This window comes from Bubalus kerabau, chromosome 2, assembly GCF_029407905.1.
Source record: "Bubalus kerabau isolate K-KA32 ecotype Philippines breed swamp buffalo chromosome 2, PCC_UOA_SB_1v2, whole genome shotgun sequence".
NCBI lineage: Eukaryota > Metazoa > Chordata > Mammalia > Artiodactyla > Bovidae > Bubalus > Bubalus kerabau.
Genome location: NC_073625.1, coordinates 176,557,347 through 176,578,410, shown reverse-complemented (window position 1 = coordinate 176,578,410; position 21,064 = coordinate 176,557,347). Strand labels below are relative to the sequence as shown.

Here is a 21,064-nt window from a genome sequence, read left to right as displayed (position 1 = left end):
GTATGGATGCGGGAGTTGGACTGTGAAGAAGGCTGAGTGCCGAAGAATTGATGCTTTTGAACTGTGGTGTTGGAGAAGACTCTTGAGAGTCCCTTGGACTGCAAGGAGATCCAACCAGTCCATTCTGAAGGAGATCAGCCCTGGGATTTCTTTGGGAGGAATGATGCTAAAGCTGAAACTCCAGTACTTTGGCCACCTCATGCGAAGAGTTGACTCATTGGAAAAGACTCTGATGCTAGGAGGGATTGGGGGCAAGAGGAGAAGGAGACGACAGAGGATGAGATGGCATCACCAACTCGATGGACGTGAGTTTGAGTGAACTCCGGGAGATGGTGACGGACAGGGAGGCCTGGCGTGCTGCGATTCACGGGGTCGCAGAGTCCGACAAGACTGAGCGACTGAACTAAACTGAACACACACAGGAAGTTAGGCATGAGCAATAGAGGAGTAGCCTATTGAAAAGGATGCAATCTGATCTCTAAACCCCACCTAAGACACGCCCAGGAGCGCTCACAGATATGCTACAAAAAATAACCACAGGGATCATTCCAAGTCCTGCCCATGCGCCCTAGGCACAATGTGGATACAAACTAGCCATAGGGGCTTCTCCAACTCCGACACAAGAGCCACTGATGCAAAGCTGTGTCCTCAAGTAACCTTACGCAGCCAGGAGCCCATTATGGGTTCATAAATATTCTATACTTACATACAACTGATCATAACAGACTGAATTATCGGAAAGACACACATAGTACAGCTTGTTGTTATGCCACATGCAACTGTCAATCAAAACAGTTCACGCCTACCTAGATGAACATGTAACAGCCCAATTTGGCAGGGTCCCAGACATAACCCCTTCCCTGATTGGCCTTGAACGTACACCCAATTTGCATTCCCTTTCCTGATTGGTGGCGGGTACAAGCCCTATTTTGCACAGGGTAGAACCAAGAGGAAGTACAAAAAGGAAAGCCAAGAGGGATTGCTGCCTCTCCTTCAGGGTTGCCTTCTCCCAAGTCTCGGGTGTTCACTATCCACTGTCTCCGTAATAAAAGTGCTGTCTGCCTGAGCTGTAACCAGTCTGTTGTTTCAAAATCTTGCTACAAGACAAGAGCTGAGAAATCCTGCTTGCTTGAGCTACAGTAATTATAATTAGTCTTTGATGCAAAATCTTTGTTATGACGACACAAAAACTCACGGATAGAAATAAACTGACCTGTTGCTCAGACTAAGCGTCTGTCTACAATATGGGAGACCCGGGTTCAATCCCTGGGTCGGGAAGTTCCCTGGAGAAGGACATGGCAATCCACTCCAGTACTATTGCCTGGAAAATCCTACGGACAGAGGAGCCTGGTAGGCTACAGTCCATGGGGTCACAAAGAGTCGGACACGACTGAGCGATCTTCACCGTTGCTATTATATATAAAATAAGCTACAAGGATATACTGTACAGCACAGGGAGTTTAGTCAATATTTTACAAGAACTATAAATGGAGTACAAATGATAAAATGTTTGAATCATTATGTTGTACATATACCTGCAAACTAATATAAACTAATATTTTAGATTGACTATCTCAATAAAATAAAATAAACCAATAAACAATGTTGATATTTTAAAAATAACTCTGTGGGGGGGGGAGGGTGATTTGAGAGAATGGCATTAAAACATGTATAATATCATATAAGAAACGAATCGCCAGTCCAGGTTCAATGCAGGATACAGGAAGCTTGGGGCTGGTGCACTGGGATGACCCAGAGGGATGGTTTGGGGAGGGAGCTGGGGGGGGGGGGGGGGGTCAGGATGGGGAACACGTGTACACCCGTGGCGGATGCATGTTGATGTATGGCAAAACCAATACAATATTGTAAAGTAAAAAAAAATAAAAATAAATAAATAAATTTTAATAAATAAAGTTAATTTATTAACTTTGGAAAAAAAATAAAAATAACAATTCTTAAAATACTTATTTTTGGCTGCACTGGATCTTCATTGCTGTGTGCAGGCTTTCTCTAGTTGTGGAGAGCTGGGACTACTCTTTGCTGCAATGCACAGGCTCCTCATTGCATTGGCTTCTCTTGTTGAGGAGCAGAGGCTCTAGGCACTCAGGCTTCAGTAGTTGTGGCTTAGTTGCTTTTTGACATGGGTAATCTTCCTGGACCCGTGATCAAACCTGTGTCCCCCACTTTAGCAGGGGGATTCTTAACCACAAGATCACCAGGGAAGTCCATAAAAATGATATAATTAAAAATTAAATTCTAAAAATCACTTCATAGTGGAAGTGCTAATCTCTCTCCTTTCCCTACTGGACCAAGAGCATTCCTCACATACTACCAAAAAGTCCTAGCCCTACATCAAAGGAATGTAATCTCTATTCTAACACTTATTTTTATAAAATGCAATTAGAAAACTCAGAATATTCTTTGAGGGAATTCCCTGGTGGTCCAGTGGTTGCTGCTGCTGCTAAGTCACTTCTCTGTGCGACCCCATAGACGGCAGCCCACAAGGCTCCCCCATCCCTGGGATTCTCCAGGCAAGAACTTAGGACTCTGCATTTCCACTGCAGAAGGCACGGAATCAATTCTAGTGTGAGATCATGTGGGAGCTAGTATCCCACATGCTGAGCGGTCCAGCTCTCCTCCCAAAAAAAGTTTCTTTGATAACCATGAAATCGAATACTTCTTGATTATCCAAGAAATAATCAGATTAAAACTATTAGTGTATGAGTTTGTTAGTCTTTCTTTTTACAGATGGAGATTATATATTCTGGCTTTTTTAAAAATACAGTTTCTGAAAGGACCAATACAGGCAGTAAATATAAAGGGGGAAATTGGCAATTTTATTAGTACTCTGGAAAATAAAAATTAAAACCACAATAAGATACCATGTGTGTACCCATCAGAATGGGTAAAAATTAAAGAAAATAATAATACCCAGGCTTGTTGAAAATGTACAGTAACGGAAATCTACATTGCTTATGACATAGAAATTCCACCCTAGATATAAATCCAAAAGAAATGTGTATATATTTCATCAAAAGATATTTACTAGAATGCTCACTGCAGCATTATTTCAGACTACCCAAAAAGTATAAATGTAAAACAGAACGGATAAATGATATATTAGCATAGTATAATACTATATTGCAATGAAAATGAATTAAGTACCTTAGAGATAATTAAATATGGTCTGATACATTAAAAATATGCAAGATGCTAAGCAAAAAAAAAAATGTACAGATAGTTGCTGTAATGTGTTTTGGGCAGAGGGAAAAAGATGTAATCTATATTCATATTCTCTTTGGGCTTCCCTGGTGGCTCAGATGGTGAAGAATCTGCCTGCAGTGCAGGAGACCTGAGTTCAATCCCTGGGTCAGGAAGACCCCCTGGAGAAGGGAATGACAACCCACTCCAGTACAGAGGAGCCTGGCAGCCCAAACTCCAAGGAACTGCAAAGAGTTAGACATGACTGAGTGTCACGACTGAGCAATTAACACTACCACCACAGTAAAAGACACTGGAAGATTATACAGAAACTAGTAATATTAGTTTCCTAGGCAGAGTCAGATGTTAGGCAATTGGGGTAGACATGAACTGGATAGTTGTAGAAGTGGGAGACTTTACTTTTTTTATACTTTTTGATCTTTGAACCACAGCAATCTATTACATATTACAAATATAAATAATTCAGAAAAAAGATTCAAAGACCACAGATGTATATGTTTTAAATCTATTCAGATATGAGTATCTGAATTACAAAAAGATATTTCAGCAATAAAAATGATTTGCAAACTCCTCAATAAAATAAAAATCATAAGTGATTCAAACATACACAAATAGTGGGAATCACTCGTACACACTGTAGGAATGAGAACATATTTTTGTTCATTTTACTAAGCCACATGGAACAACTCATAATGACACTTAACAAGGATAAATGTTACGAATATATTGGAGTTTTCTCTTTTTTTGAAGGGGGAGATCAACTTAAACAAAAAATATCAGTTCCAGAAGCTGGAAGTCTGAAATTAGGCTGCCATCATGGTCAGGTTCTAGCTGAGGGACCTCTTCATGGTTTACAGATCACCATCTTCTCATTGTATCTTCATATGGCGCACAACAGAAGAGAGGCGGCAAGCTCTCTCAACTCTCTTTTTATAAGGACACTAATGCCATAATGGAGCTTCCCGGTAGCTCAGATGGTCACGAATCTGCCTGCAACACGGGAGACCCGGGTTCAATCCCTGCATCAGGAAGATCCCCTGGAGAAGGAAATGGCAACCCACTCCAGTATTCTTGCCTGGAGAATTCCATGGACAGAGGAGCCTCACAGGCTATAGTCCATGGGGTCCACAGAGAGTCAGATCTGATTGACAGACTAACACACGCTTTTAATGCCATAATGAGAGCTCTAACTTATGATCTGATTATCTTCTAAAGGCCCCCACCTTTAATACCATCACAATCGGAATTAAAGTAACATCACCATTGTTTCAATGCTGAGCATTTTCACATGTACTATTTCAGAGAATCCTCACAGAAAGCCTCTCATGTAACTGGAGTAGGGATCATTATAGTCACTGAATTCATGTGATCTCAAAGTCATCCAGCTGGGGCAAGGCAGTATGAGAATCCTAATTTGGGCTCCTGGTTTCTGACCATTCCCCTCCCCATCATTATGGCCTCGATCATGAAAAAAGTGGTTCCTTTTGAAAATAATGCTATTCTCAAATGTAAAGTATTTCCGTTTTCCCCTCCTCTGGTGGCATGGACATATTGGTTTGTTTGTTTACAATATTAGTTTCGGGTGTCACCAGCATATTGTTAAATAAAAGACATCAGACACAAAGGGACCCCTACTGCATGATTCATGTACATAACATTCAAAAAATGGACAAAACTGATTCTAGTGTGTTAGTTTTCAGAATAGTGACTTCTTTGGGAAAGAAACAAGCAGAAGTAAGTGGGCAGGCACACAGGTGGGCTCTTGGCAATGTTCTACTTCTTGGTGGTGGTTACATGGATCTATTTACTTTGAGATAAAATCATGATATTATACATTGATGACTTTTTGCCATTTACTGTATGAGTTAGACTTCACTGAAAAAAAAATTAAAAGGAGGAAAAAAACAGTGAACCACACTATATTACATGTTAGACTGAAAAAAAGATCTGACAGTATCAACTTATTTGAGATTATGTGAAACAACCAAAACATTTTACCTTCCTGTTGACAGTATAAATTAGTATGAACTCTAAGGAAAACAATCTGACATTATCTAACATATTTCATCATTTTTAAGATGAAGTGTTTTCTGCATTTGAACACCTCTGACATAGAATGCATCTTACAGTCACTACCAGGTAGCAGGAATGCCTCCTGTGAACCTGGTTCTTCTTCCTGATGGCCCAATGAGACAACTACAACCCTTTAACATTTCAGTACACAAATCAAGGAAAGACCATCCGGAAAGGGAAAAAACCCATCTTGGCTGTTGTCTGAAACTTTTGTTGACATCTTCTGGTAAAAAATCACCAAAAAAATCCAGGTTGAGTGTCAGAGGCTTATAAAAACCAAACCTTACTACATGCTTAAGATTTATACACTCTGCTGTACCTGTTAAACTTGAATTAGGAAAAAAAAAATGTATAAATGTATAAAACAATTTCTGCTTCAAAACCCCTAAAATAGTTAAGTTCACAGAAAAAAGCAGGGGGAAAGGGGAAGAGTCTTGAAACTATGAACAGACGCTTAACCTCACTCATTAGAAAAATGCAAATTAAGACTATACTTAGACCCAATTTTCAACCTCTTTGCCATGGTACATTGTTGGCAAGGCTGTGAGGAAATACACATCACCCACCTTAAGAACAGAACAGCAAGTATGTAAATTATATGATGGATATTTTATTTTTTTTTTTTAATTTTATTTTATTTTTAAACTTTACATAATTGTATTAATTTTGCCAAATATCAAAATGAATCCGCCACAGGTATACATGTGTTCCCCATCCTGAACACTCCTCCCTCCCCATACCATCCCTCTGGGTCGTCCCAGTGCACTAGCCCCAAGCATCCAGTATCGTGCATCGAACCTGGACTGATGACTCCTTTCATACATGGTATTTTACATGTTTCAATGCCATTCTCCCAAATCTTCCCACCCTCTCCCTCTCCCACAGAGTCCATAAGACTGTTCTATACATCAGTGTCTCTTTTGCTGTCTCGTACACAGGGTTATTGTTACCATCTTTCTAAATTCCACATAAATTGGATATTTTAAAGAACCTTATTGTGGTTAATCTTTTGCAATATATACCTGTATCAAATTATCACACTGCATACCTTGAATTCAAACATGTTATATGTCAATTAAATCTCAATAAAGCTGGGGAAGGAGAAGAGAAACACAAATTAACCCTTTTCACTGGTGGGAGAGTCAGGATGCAAACATAAGGGCAACCTAGCAATATCTATAAAAATTACAGAGGTATATGGCCTTTTATTAGTAATACCACATCTGAATTTATTCCATAATTATTTACTTGCATACAGGCAAAATGCCAGATGTACAAGGTACTTCATTGTAACACTGTTACAATAATGAAAAAACAGAAACAAGTCAACAGAGAACTGGTTAAATAAATTATCAAAGGGAAGTCATACAAAACAAAAACTATATACTGGAAAATGAAACAAAACTACTCTACAGGAAGATCTTCTGTAAAGATCTCCATTGTTAAGTAAAAAACACAACATACAAAGGGAAGGGTCGATTGTTAAGTAAAAAACACAATGTACAAAGGAAAGGGTAAGAAGACCAATATGCAGATCAACAGGTGTAACACCGTACTTTTGGAATCGGTGACCTTTTTGGATAAAGACAGGAAAAAGTGTCTCTATTTTTATTGCCTTTATTTATATATAGAAACTCTAGAAGACTACATTGCTAACTGCTAAGTCACTTCAGTCGTGTCCAACTCTGTGCGACCCCATAGACGGAAGCCCACCAGGCTCCCCCGTCCCTGGGATTCTCCAGGCAAGAACACTGGAGTGGGTTGCCATTTCCTTCTCCGATGCGTGAAAGTGAAAAGCGAAAGGGAAGTTGCTCAGTCGTGTCCGACTCTTAGCAACCCCATGGACTGCAGCCTACCAGGCTCCTCCATCCATGGGATTTTTCAGGCAAGAGTACTGGAGTGGGGTGCCACTGGCTTCTCCAAGAAGACCACATTAAAGGCTAATAAACAGTTTCCTGAAAAGAGGGAGTTTTGGAGGAATGTTATAAATAGGAACAGGGTGGCTGAGGGCTAGGGGCGGAATAGTTTGTATATTGGAAACGTTTTTTAAGACCATGGGAAAACCAATATATATAGATTGGTGGTGGTGGTGGTGGTGGTGGTGGTGGTGGTGTGGTCAATAAGCTATGTCCAACTCTGTGACCCCATGGACCACAGCCCGCCAGGCTCCTCTGTCCATGCGAATTTCCACGCAAGAATACTGGGGTGGGTTGCTATTTCCTTCTCCAGGGCATCTTCGTGACTCAGTGATAGAAACTGAGTCTCGTGTATCTCCTGCATTGGCAGGCAATTCTTCACATGGGGGGCCAGTCTATACATAAATTATACATACTATATATACTAAGTTGCTTCAGTCATGTCCGACTCCGTGCGACCCCATAGATGGCAGCCCACCAGGCTCCCCCATCCCTGGGATTCTCCAGGCAAGAGCACTGGAGTGGGTTGCCATTTCCTTCTCCAATGCGTGAAAGTGAAAAGTGAAAGTGAAGTCGCTCAGTCGTGTCCGACTCTTTGCGACCCCATGGACTGCAGATTAGTAAATTAATAAACCACATTAGGGTCCAAATACTACCAGCATACACATATGATGACACAAACTATTCTTTTACAGTATCTGTAACTGAGGCAACAGCAGTATCCATCTCACTGAAGTCCTGTAGTGTGAGCACATCTACCTGGCTTGTCATCATCTCTAACACTAGCCTCCTTAAGAAAGTACATTTTCTCCCAAAATTCCACTTTGCTTCTCTCGGAGTCGGGTCAACCTCCTCTCCTCTAGTTACATAAAACCTCAAGACTCTTCTGAACAAAAGACTCACTGAAAGGTTCTTCCACTCCCACTTGTAGGTCCAAGGGCTAGTCATTTCTACTCACCACTAATTCACCCTAACAACTAAATCATGGTCTAATAAATAAGGGGACAAACAAAAGGGAGCATTTAGAGTTTTATTTCCCAGGTGGCAGAGTGGTAAAGAATCCACCTGCCCATGCAGTCAACTCAAGAGACTCAGGTTCAATCCCTGAGTCAGGAAGATCCACTGGAGTCAGAAATGGCAATCCACTCCAGTATTCTTGCTTGGAAAATTCCATGGAGAGAGAAGCCTGGTGGGATACAGTTCCTGGGGTTGCAGAGTCAAACATGACTGAACACACACACACAAACACACCAAAGTTAGGTAGCTGGAATAGAAAAAGAAGTCCAAGATGGGCATGGCTAGAAGAACCACTGAGAGGGCACACAAAAGAAAAAAAAAAAAAAAAAAAAAAATGCCCAGGAAAGAGGAGGCTGACGACCCGAGTGAGAACCTCTGGCAGGAAAACATTCCCCCTTCCCTGACTGGCCTTGAGTGTATGCCCATTTTGTTGGCATGTACAAGCCTTATTTTGCATAGGGCTGAGCCAATCAGGCTCCAGGGGGAGGAGACAGTATAGAAAGGAAAGCCAGGAGGGATTGGGGCACTCCTTCAGAGGTCTGCCTGCGCTCATATTTCCAGGGTTCACTGCCTGCACCCTGCTTGAGCTGTAACAGAGCTGTAACTAGTCTGTCGTTACAATAACTGCCTGCTTAATAAAATCCTGCCTGTTTGAGCTGTAAGTATTCTTATCTCAGAACTAAGGGACACCAATAATATCTCCTACTTAAACTAAAACAATGAGATAACCCCTATTTTGAACTGTCCTCCACAGTGCATCTCTCATTTACCTAAAATACAAGACATAATTTGACTAAATTCTGGTAACAACAAGATTAAGTATGAGAGTTTGGAGTATAAACCTCTGGTGCCGGTGCAGATGGTGCCCATTTCATCACCCTGTCCATCAGGCCAGATCCTATGCACCCACCCCAGGTCAGTGACATTCTCTCTAGAGCCCTTTCTGATCCCCCAAGGCTCACTCCCATGGGATCCTGCTGTGGCTTCTATCTCATTTACCACAGTGCATTATAAATAACTACTTTGCTTATATCCCTTGCAGGACAAGTAGAGAGTAACATTCAAATTTACAATCCAAGTACCTGCAAAATGACTGATTACATCAGGTAATAAAAAATGTTCACTTAGTCAATTAAACTGCACATGTAGCTAAACTCCCATTTAATGTTCTGCTTCACTCCGAAGGCATTTTACTTTATTCCATCCCTGTTTTGAAGAAAACAGCAACTCCAATAACACTTTTTCTTACTGAAATATTATCAGTATCTTAGATATAAGGCTTCTATAGACATAAAGCTGACGAAAATATTTAGAAAACATGTCACTCACTTCAGAAGTGTTACATAAAACTATGTAAAAATTAAGTATGTCTATTAAACGGTAATAAAGAGACTTCCCCCAAAAAATAAATAAATAAATAAAAATAAAGAGACTTCCCCAGCAGTCCAGTGGTTAATAATCTGAGCTTCCATTACTGGGGGGCAGGGGAGAGTGTATTCATTTGATTCCTGGTCAGAGAACTAAGATCCTGCATGCCCCATGGCCAAAATAATAAAAATAATTATTATCATTATTAGTATCCCACATGCTCTGCAGAGTGGCAAAAAATATAATGAAGTAAAAAATAGCTGATGGTACAGTGCTAAATTTTCACAACCTTTTGTTCTTCTCTTATTTTAAAGAAATTATAATATATAATGATAACAAAAAATAAGTACATACAACATTTTGCAAGAAGGTAGAGAGGGTTATAGGAACCAAGCATTTCTCCCAGAGTCTCAAACACTAACTTATACAAGCATTCCCACATGGTCTATTCCATGTGACCCAAGAAAAAGGACAGAGAAGAGAACAATTAACTACTCACATACACCAAAGAACTGTGTGACAAGTGTTTATAATTCAAGATGGGATTTCAAATTTTATCAAACACGTAAAAACTGGGAAACAAGGAGAAATGCAAACTTGAAAGATGCCTTTTAAATACATCTTAGTTAACCAAATTAACATAAAAATAGTAATTCCTCTGTACTTGGTTTTTTGGCTTTTTTTCCTTTAGCAACAGATCCTGTAAATCACATTATATCAGTTCATGGGCATATTCCTCATTCTTTTTTTCAACATCTGGATATACCAATGGTATAAACATTCTGTGGATATACCACTATACTAGGCGGCTCAGTGGTAAAGAATCTGCCTGCCAATGGAGTAGACAGGGGTTTAATCCATGGGTCGGGAGATCTCCTGGTGTAGGAATGGCAATCCACTTGAGTATTCTTGCCTGGAGAATTCCATGGGCAGGAGAGCCTGGCCAGCTTCAGTCCATGGGGTCACAAAACAGTTGGACATGACTTAGCGACTAAACAACAGATTGTTTCCAATATTTTTACAATGTAAACTACTGATATCCTCCTGTCTGCTCCCCTGTCAAACAACATCTCAGAGGAAAGGACAACAAAAACAAAGGGCTTTGAGCTCAAAACACACCAAATTCAACCAACACTCCCACTGTCCGTGACCCAGCCTCAGTCTAAGCCATTATCAGCATTTATGGGCTATTCTGCTTTGCTGGAGCAGCCATGAAGAGATACCCCACGTCCAAAGTAAGAGAAACCCAAGTAAGACGGCAGGCACTGAGAGAGGGCATCAGAGGGCAGACAGACTGAAACTACAATAACAGACAACAGGCCAATCTGATCACACAGACCACAGCCTTGTCTAACTCAGTGAAGCTAAATCATGGGGTGGGGGGCCACCCAAGATGGATGGGTCATGGTGGAGAGGTCTGACAGAATGTGGTCTACTGGAGAAGGGAATGGCAAATCATTTCAGTATTTTTGCCTTGAGAACCCCATGAACAGTATGAAAAGGCAAAAAGATAGGATACTGAAAGAGGAACTCCCTAGGTCAGTAGGTACCCAATATGCTACTGGAGATCAGTGGAAAAATAATTCCAGAAAGAATGAAGGGATGGAGCCAAAGCAAAAACACCACCCAGTTGTGGATGAGACTGGTGATAGAAGCAAGGTTCGATGCTGTAAAGAGCAATATTGCATAGGAACCTGGAATGTTAAGTCCATGAATCAAGGCAAATTGGAAGTGGTCACACAGGAAATGACAAGAGTGAACATCGACATTCAAGGAATCAACAAACTAAGATGGACGAGAATTGGTGAATTTAATTCAGATGACCATTATATCTACTACTGTGGGCAGGAATCCCTTAAAAGAAATGGAGTAGCCATCATAGTCGACAAAAGAGTCCAAAATGCAGTACTTGGATGCAATCTCAAAAACAACACAATGAATGCTCAAACTACCGCACAATTGCACTCATCTCACATGCTAGTAAAGTAATGCTCAAAATTCTCCAAGCCAGGCTTCAGCAATATGTGACACGTGAAATTCCAGATGTTCAAGTTGGTTTTAGAAAAGGCAGAGGAACCAGAGATCAAATTGCCAACATCCGCTGGATCATGGAAAAAGCAAGAGAGTTCCAGAAAAACATCTATTTCTGCTTTATTGACTATGCCAAAGCCTTTGACTGTGTGGATCACAATGAACTGTGGAAAATTCTGAAAGAGATGGGAATACCAGACCACCTGATCTGCCTCTTGGGAAACCTATATGCAGGTCAGGAAGCAACAGTTAGAACTGGACATGGAACAACAGACTGGGTCCAAATAGGAAAAGGAGTACGTCAAGGCTACATATTGTCATTTATTTAACTTCTATGCAGAGTACATCATGAGAAACGCTGGGCTGGAAGAAGCACAAGCTGGAATCAAGATTGCTGAGAGATATACCAATAACCTCAGATATGTAGATGACACCACCCTTATGGCAGAAAGTAAAGAGGAACTAAAAAGCCTCTTGATGAAAGTGAAAGAGGAGAGAGAAAAAGTTGGCTTAAAGCTCAACATTCAGAAAACTAAGATCATGGCATCTGGTCCCATCACTTCGTGGGAAATAGATGGGGAAACAGTGGAAACAGTGTCAGACTTTATTTTTGGGGGCTCCAAAATCACTGCAGATGGTGACTGCAGCCATGAAATTAAAAGACGCTTACTCCTTGGAAGGAAAGTTATGACCAACCTAGATAGCATATTCAAAAGCAGAGACATTACTTTGCCAACAAAGGTCCGTCTGGTCAAGGCTATGGTTTTTCCTGTGGTCATGTATGGATGTGAGAGTTGGACTGTAAAGAAAGCTGAGCGCCGAAGAATTGATGCTTTTGAGCTGTGGTGTTGGAGAAGACTCTTGAGAGTCCCTTGGACTGCAAGGAGATCCAACCAGTACATCCAAAAGGAGATCAGTCCTGAGTGTTCATTGGAAGGACTGATGCTAAAGCTGAAAACTCCAATACTTTGGCCACCTCATGCGAAGAGTTGACTCATTGGAAAAGACCCTGATGCTGGGAGGTATTGAGGGCAGGAAAGAAGGGGACGACAGAAGATGAGATGGCTGGATGGCATCACTGACTCGATGGACATGAGTTTGGGTAAACTCCAGGAGATTGTGATGGACAGGGAGGCCTGGCGTGCTGCGATTCATGGGGTCGCAAAAAGTCAGACACGATTGAGTGAGTGAACTGAACTGAACAACACAAAATCAAAAACACAATCTTTTTAACCTCCTTAGATTTAAAAATACATCTACAGTAAAATAGCTTCCAATATCTGATATCTGAAGAAGTACCTGTGCCAGAGAGAAATTGTTTTGCAGTAAAGCCAGGAACGGGGTTAGGGTGGATGTCAGGCTAACCAAGATAATTAGAAAAGCTCTTGCAACAATTCTCAGGCGTGAGAAGGGTAAATTCAATGAAGAGCTTCCCTATGTGCCCTAGGGAATCCACTGCAGACTGCACACCCTAGAGGTGGTAGCCTCCTTCTCTAGGTCCCTATTACTCAACTAAAATAAAGCTCTAAAATGCAGAGGTTCTCTGCCACAGTTTTCATGAAATCTCTAACTTGTGTGCCTAGGAAATCCTGAACCTCTCTGAAGAACAATCTGGCATTCCCAAGGTCTGAATTTTAACCAGAGTCAGCTCATTAGTATTCCACATCGTATTAGCAAAGCATTCAATTACTGTTAGATCACTTAACAACAAATGGGTTAACACTGTTATCACATTTTCTAGATAAAGAAATAACAGAAATAACCTGACAAATTATTTGACCTCTTGAAAAGAAAAAGCCCTGTGAATATTTTAGAAAACAGCCATTAAAATAATTTCCTAGTTCCTATTATGTTTTATAAAAGCAGATTACTTAAACTTTTAGTAGTTAAAATCACAACATATTTTTCATTGGCACCACAACCTGTAAATATGGCCACCACACAAAGACATTCATTTTGGCATACCCTTAGAACAAGGTTCACAGAACTATATTAATGGCATAGTTTAAAAAACAGGCTTTTCTGGGAATTCCCTGGCCGTCCAGTGGTTAGGACTCAGCATATTCACTCCCAGGGCCAAGGTTCAATCCCTGGTCTGGGAACCAGGATCCTGAAAGCCATGGGTTGTGATTAAAAACAAAACAAAATGAAACAAAACAACAGGCTTTTCTTCTAAAGGGTAGAGATGTTCACTAAAATTATCCATGATGTTCACTAAAATTTTACTACATTCTCACTTTTGTTTTTTATGTCAACTATTCAAAAAGCCTTATATGGTCTTTAAGTGTTTATTACTCTCACCAACTTTTAAGAACATCTCTATAAAATCAGCTAAAGTCTGGTCATTGAATGCATGATATACAATTCCTTAAGAATTCTTAAGTTCTGCAATTTCTTTCCCAGCATACTTTAAGCATCAGCCTTTAGAAAACTCAGTAAATATTAAAATCAGCATTATGAAGTTAACTTTCCATTTCAAAAGGATTCTTCCCCTTATAAACAGAACCAGAATTTCCTTAACATAGGCAGGGCAATAGTTTCTATATAGACTAAGAGACAGGTATGTTAACACACAATTATAAGCACATTAATGGTTTGCTTATAAAATCTTCAGTAACTTTTGAGACTTGAAAAAAAACATTCAGAAGAAACATCACTATTACATTCACTAAGTCAGTCACATGATACCTTATGTTATGTGGTCAGCAGAATGAAGCATCCCAGGAATGACTGAGTTGACATATTACATTAAGTAGAGGTACACTGGCAGGGGTTGGGGGGGCAGAAGTGGGGTGGCATTCCTTAAATTCTTTTCCTCCTTCCCTTATCAGATAAGATTATCTCCACTTGTCTCTGGCACTAGCTCCCTTTCTGCCTAACAATCTAGATTTTGTCCCATCCCTCAATTAAGAAAATTTAATCACCAAATCCTTCAAGACTTAATTCAAGTCTGACATCCAGGATGCCTTCCCTTACTAGTCCAGCTCACACTGACTTCTGTCTCCTCAGAATTTTAGGGTTTTTTAAAACACAATTACATACATTACACTGTATATTGCTGGCATATTGAGTGCAGCACTTTAATGGCATCATCTTTTAGGACTTGAAATAGCTCATCTGGAATTCCATCACCTCCACTAGCTTTGTTCATAGTCATGCTTCCTAAGGCCCCCTTGAATTCACACTCCAGGATGCCTGGCTCTAGGAGAGTGATCACACCATCGTGGTTATCTGGGTCATTAAGATCTTTTTTTTTTTTCTTTTTTTTTTTCATTAAGATCTTTTTTGTAAGTTCTTCTCTGTATTCCTGCCATCTCTTCCTCGTATCTTTTGCCTCTGTTAGGTCCATACCATTTCTGTCCTTTATTGTGCCCATTTTTGCATGAAATGTTCCCTTGGTATCTCTAATTTTCTTGAAGAGATCTCTAGTCTTTCCCTTTCTATTGCTTTCCTCTATTTTTTTGCATTGAGCACTGAAGAAGGCTTTCTTATCTCTCCTTGCTATTCTTTGGAACTTTGCATTCAGATGGATATATTTCTCCTTTTCTTATGGATAAACTTTCCTTTGCCTTTCGCTTCTCTTCTTTTCTCAACTATTTGCAAGACCTCCTCAGACAACCATTTTGCCTTTTTGCATTTCTTTTTATTGGGGATGGTTTTGATCACTGCCTCCTGTACAGTGTTACATAGTTCTTCAGGTACTCTATCAAATCTAATCCCTTGAACCTGTTTGTCCTTTACACTGTCTAATCATAATCATAATTTAGGTACCAAATGGTGGAGCAGAAGGATGTGCGCTCATCTTCTGCAAGAACTCCAAAATTGCAACTAACCACTGAACAACCATCTACAGGAAAACATTGGATCCCATCAAAAAAAAAGATGCCCCAGGTCCAAGGGCAAAGGAGAAGCCCCAACAAGATGGTTGCTGCTGCTAAGTCGCTTTAGTCGTGTCCGACTCTGTGCGACCCCATAGACGGCAGCCCACCAGGCTCCCCCGTTCCTGGAATTCTCCAGGCAAGAACCCTGGAATGGGTTGCCATTTCCTTCTCCAATGCATGAAAGTGAAAAGTGAAAGTGAAGTTGCTCAAAACAAGATGGTAGGAGGGGTGAAATCACGTTTAGAATCAAACCCCAAACCCACCAGACACTTGGAGGGTTCAAACAAAACCTTGTCTGCACCAGGACCGAGGGACCCCACAAGAGACTGAGGCAGATCTGCCTTTGAGTGTTTGAGTGTCTCCTGAGGAATGGGTCAGCTGTGACCTGCCATGGGGACAGGGGCTCTGGCTACAGCAGACCTGGGAGGTGTGGTATGTGGCATAAGTCCTTTTGAAGGAGGCAGCCATTGTCACCACTACCCTATCAAGGAGGAAACACAGCCCCACCCATTAACAGAAAATTGGATTAAAGATTACTGAACCCTGCCCATCAAAGCAAGACCCAGATTCCCTCACAGCCAGTCCCTCCCATCAGGAGCTTCCGGAACCTTTTATCCTTATCTATCAGAGGACAGACAGAATGAAAACCACAATCACAGAAAACTCCCCAAACTGATCACATGGATCACCTCCTTGTCTAACTCAATGAAACAATGTGCCATGCCATGCAGGGCCACCCAAGACGGACGGGTCACAGTGGAGCTCTGATGAAACGCAGTCCACTGGAGAAGGGAATGGCAAACCACTTCGGTATTCTTGCCATGTGAATCCATGGACAGTATAAAAAGGCAAAAAGATATGATACTGAAAGACTGCTAAGAAAACCAAAAGCCAGATTTCTAACCACCGCAGTGGGGCAGCTAAGCAACAAGAAGCTAGAATGATTTAGAGTTGGAAACATCAGTTAAAAACTCATGTTTAATTTAATAATGGGTTGAGATGGTTAAAATAAGAAACACTTATTAAATTTTTTCATTTTTAAATAAAGAAATATATAAAAAATACAGGACTTCCCTGGTGGTGCAGTGGTTAAGACTCCACACTTTCAATGCAGGAGGCAAGGGTTTGATCCCTAGTTGGGAAACTAAGATCCTGCATGCTTCACAGCACAACCAAAATTTTTTAAAAATCAAGAACAAAATAACAGAAATATCTATTTAGAAATTATTTATTCACAGGTTCATATACTTGAGTATTTTCTTGCTTTGTCAGCCAAGAAGGCCTAGAGGCAGTGATAACCAGTAATAATAAGTACACTTAATAGACACATCTTAGTTTCTAAATACCAGCCTCCAATAAAAGGAACCAAGGTCCCTTGGAGAAATGACTGATCCTAGGAGTGTAGCAGAAAATAAACAAGATAAGCCCTTAGCATCTTGTGATACAAGAAAGTAAGAAAGTGCTAAAACAACAACGGCAAAAGGAAATAGGAGTCAACCAAAAAATTCCCAGTAGCCAAGGTGGAACATTTTGAACAACACAATAAAGCAAGTAGTACTAGATTATAACCTAAACTATAAAATAAATATCCACAAATCCATAATCATATAAATGACCAAATAAACAAATAAATGGGGGTGAGGATGGAGACATATATACCATGAGGAAGAATTTATGTACAATCACCCCACTCCTCAAAGAGATGGAGCACAGCTCCCCTGTCCTTAAGAGTGGGCCGCACCCAGTTCTTTCATTCAAAGCGTATAATCCTTCATTCAAAGCGTATACTCTTTCATTCAAAGAGTATAACATGAAAAGAGGAAGAAAACAACTTTACAAGGGAGAAACCTGACAAGCACCTTCTCAGCCAGGTGATCACCAGCCACATCAACAAGTCATGTTGAGTGACACAGCACACAGCAGGCGGAGAGCACGTGCGCGCCCTCTCTCCTTCCTTTCTTGACTCCATCTTCGGGGTAGTGGCAGTGCTGTCCACAATCTAGTCACCAACATGCCCACAGCCAGGAGCTACACACTCTCAAGGTGACCGGCCAGGAGATGGTCGCCCAGATCAAGGCTCATGTAGCCTCGTTGGAGGGCATTGCTCCCTCCAGAAGATCAAGTCCTGCTCCTGGCAGGCACACCCCTAGAGGATGAGGTTACCCTGGGCCAGTGTGGGGTGGAGGCTCTGAGCACTCTGGAAGTAGTTGGCCGCATGCTTGGAGGTAAAGTCCATGGTTCCCTGGACTGTGCTGGGAAAGTAGGAGGTCAGACTCCCAAGGTGGACAAATGAGAGAAAAAGAAGAAGATGGGGCCAGGCCAAGAGGTGTACTTAGTACAACCCGTGCTTTGTCAAAGTTGTGCCCACCTTTGGCAAGAAGAGCCCCAGTGCCAACTCTTAAGTCCTCTGTAATCTTGGCTTTCTCTAATAAAGCCACTTCGCCCAATCAAAAAAAAAAAAAAAAAAAACACCCAAACAATGCATGTTCACAGTATGTAATGAAAATGGCACTTTATCTCTGAAGTCTTCCTCCCAAAATTTCATAACACTAGTCTAATCATAAAAAAATCAGAGAAATCCAATTAAAGGATACCATGGCAAAAATACCTGATCCGTATTCCTCAGAACTATCAACGTTTTCAAATATAAAGAACATCTGAGAAACTGTCAGCTAAAAGAAAGGAAAGGAAAAGGAAAGTGAAGTCACTCAGTCGTGTCTGACTCTTTGCGACCCCCATGGACTGTAGCCTACCAGGCTCCTCTGTCCATGGGATTTTCCAGGCAAGAGCACTGGAGTGGGGTGCCATTTCCTTCTCCAGGGGATCTTCCCGACCCAGGGATCGAACCCAGGTCTCCCGCGTTGCAGGCAGACACTTTACTGTCTGAGCCACCAGGGAAGCAAAAGGACCTTTCAGGAAATACAGCAACTAAATGCAATGTGGTATTCTGGGTGGAATTCAAAAACAGAAAAATACATTAAAGTCCAAAGAAATCCGAATGAAACAAGGACTTCGATTAATAACAATTTATCAACACTGGTTTATCAATGTAACAAATGTACCACGGTAATGTTAATAAGAGAAACTGGATGCAGAGTATATAGGAACTCTAGGCAATCTTTGTAAATTTTTGGAAATCTAACACTGTCCTGGAGAAGAAGGCAATGGCACCCCACTCCAGTACTCTTGCCTGGAAAATCCCATGGACGGAGGAGCCTGGTAGGCTGCAGTCCATGGGGTTGCTAAGAGTTGGACACAACTGAGCGACTTCACTTTCACTTTTCACTTTCATGCATTGGAGGAAGAAATGGCAACCCACTCCAGTGTTCTTGCCTGGAGAATCCCAGGGATGGCGGGGCCTGGTGGGCTGCCGTCTATGGGGTCACACAGAGTCGGACACGACTGAAGCGATTTAGCAGCAGCAACACTGTCCTAAGAAATTTTTTTAAACCACCTCTACCTTCAGATATTCAAACAAGCTTTTATAATTTTGTAATTCACCATCAAATCTTAACTTCTCAAGAATTATTCCTTACTGCAACATTTTTCTCTTATAAATTATACTTTTGGAGAGGGCCTAAATTTATTATCCTTTTCTATACAATTTAACCCTTGCCTTTTTAGGCTTGCCTTTATATTATTAACATATATATAAGAATTGTTTTTTCTACTTCTTAACTGGATGCTGAAGTATAAGTCAGCTTTGCCTTTTCACTGACCTTTAAAAGTTTATCACCATTTTGTAACCTTGATAATAATAATTCAGGGGGGGAAAAAACCCTCAAGGGATGCTAAAATTGGTGACAGTTTGATAAGAAACACAATCGTTACTTAGACTCCCACAAAAATATTTATTAACAACCAAAGCAAAAATTAACAACTTTAAATGGAGAAATCAGGCCAACATCACTTTAATCAAGTAATCAAACATGGTGCTCCTGCCAAAAACCCATAATCCATAATATGGATCTAATCATGATGAACAGCCAACCCAAATGAGCAACATTCTACAATATAAACTGACCTATACTTTCCAAATATATCAGTTATTAGAGGAGGAAAAAAAAGCTCCATATTTGAGGGAACTACTGAGACCTGACAACCATAATGTGACAGTGGCTTTGGCAACGGTAGAGACAATATAAAGTGAAAGAAGTGAACGTGTCAGTCAGTTAGTCGTATCTGATCTTTGCAACCCCATGGACAGTAGCTTGCCAGGCTCCTCTGTCGACGGAATTCTCTAGGCAACAATACTGGGAGTAGGTAGTCAGTCATTCCCTTCTCCAGGGGATCTTCCCAACCCAGGGACCAAACCCAGGTCTCACTCATTGCAGGCAGATTCTTTACCATCTGAGCCACTAGGGAAAAAATATACTTAATACAACTGGTGTAACTGGAATATGGATTATAGATAATAATATTTTACCAATGTTAAATTCCTAACTCTGATAACTATACTATGACTATGCAAGAGAATGTCTACTGATATGTGCAATACCTTGGATGGATCTTCAAGGAATTATGCTAAATGAAAAAAGCCAAACTCAACGGTTACAAACTAGAGAATTTACATAGCATTCTTTTGTGTGTTTGGGGCGGGGAGGGGCATGTCACACAGCTTGTGGGATCTTAGTTCCCTGACTAGGAATCTAAATTGGGCTCCCAGCAGTGACAGTGCTATGTCCTAACCACTGGATGCCAGGGACTTCCCTATACAGTGTTCTTTTTTTAACATTTACTTATTTTTAATTTTTGGCTGCACTGGGTCTCTGCTGCTGCACTCAGGCTTTCTCTAGTTGTGGCAAACAGAGGTTTACTCTCTAGTTGTACTGCTCAGGCTTCTCACTGCGGTGGCTTCTCTTGTTTGCAGAGCATGGGCTATAGAGCTTGGAATCAGTAGTTGTGACACAGGGGCTTGGTTGCCCCAAGGCATGAGGAATCTTCTCCAACCAGGGTTCAAATCCCTGTCCCCTACACTGGCAGGTAGATTCTTAACCACTGGATCACCACAGAAGTCCACAGAAGTCACTTTAAGAAGCAGCATTCCTGGAGTGGGAAACGGCAACCCACTCCAGTATTCCTGCCTGGAAAACTCCACAGTCAGATGAGCCTGATGGGCCACAGTCCATGGGGTCGCAAAGTCAGACACCACTGAATGACTGAGCGCACAATATAAACACGGTTCTCACCTTACAGGCTTTGAGAATTTAATGCAGTGAAAGTAATCCCTTATTAAAATTAAAGTCACCCATTTAAAAAAAAAGCAAAACTCTTAAAGTGACAAAAATCATTGAGAAGGAGAATATAGAGTAGTTGTCAGAGGTTAAAAGGATGGGAGGGAAAGAGGTAGCATGTAAGTTTGTGATGTAACTGTTGTTATCTTGACTGTAGTGAGCACACAAATCTATACATGTGATGAAAATGTACAGAAATAAATACAAAAATTACACGAAAAACTGGTGGCTTTTGAATAAGGTAGATGGATTGTATCAATTTTTTGGTTCAGATGTATTTTCTATAGTTATGCAAGATGTTACTACTAGGGAAATATGAGTA

At 40.9% G+C, this 21,064-nt stretch overlaps 1 protein-coding gene and 1 pseudogene across 4 annotated transcripts in view; one reads left to right on the top strand and one right to left on the bottom strand.

The window, feature by feature from the left end:
* The window catches only part of PIK3CB (phosphatidylinositol-4,5-bisphosphate 3-kinase catalytic subunit beta), a 180,676-nt gene that overhangs the window by 135,597 nt on the left and 24,015 nt on the right, over positions 1-21,064 (bottom strand). The gene's annotated exons all lie outside the window — the stretch shown is intronic.
* On the top strand, positions 16,892-17,910 carry LOC129644528 (FAU ubiquitin-like and ribosomal protein S30; annotated as a pseudogene).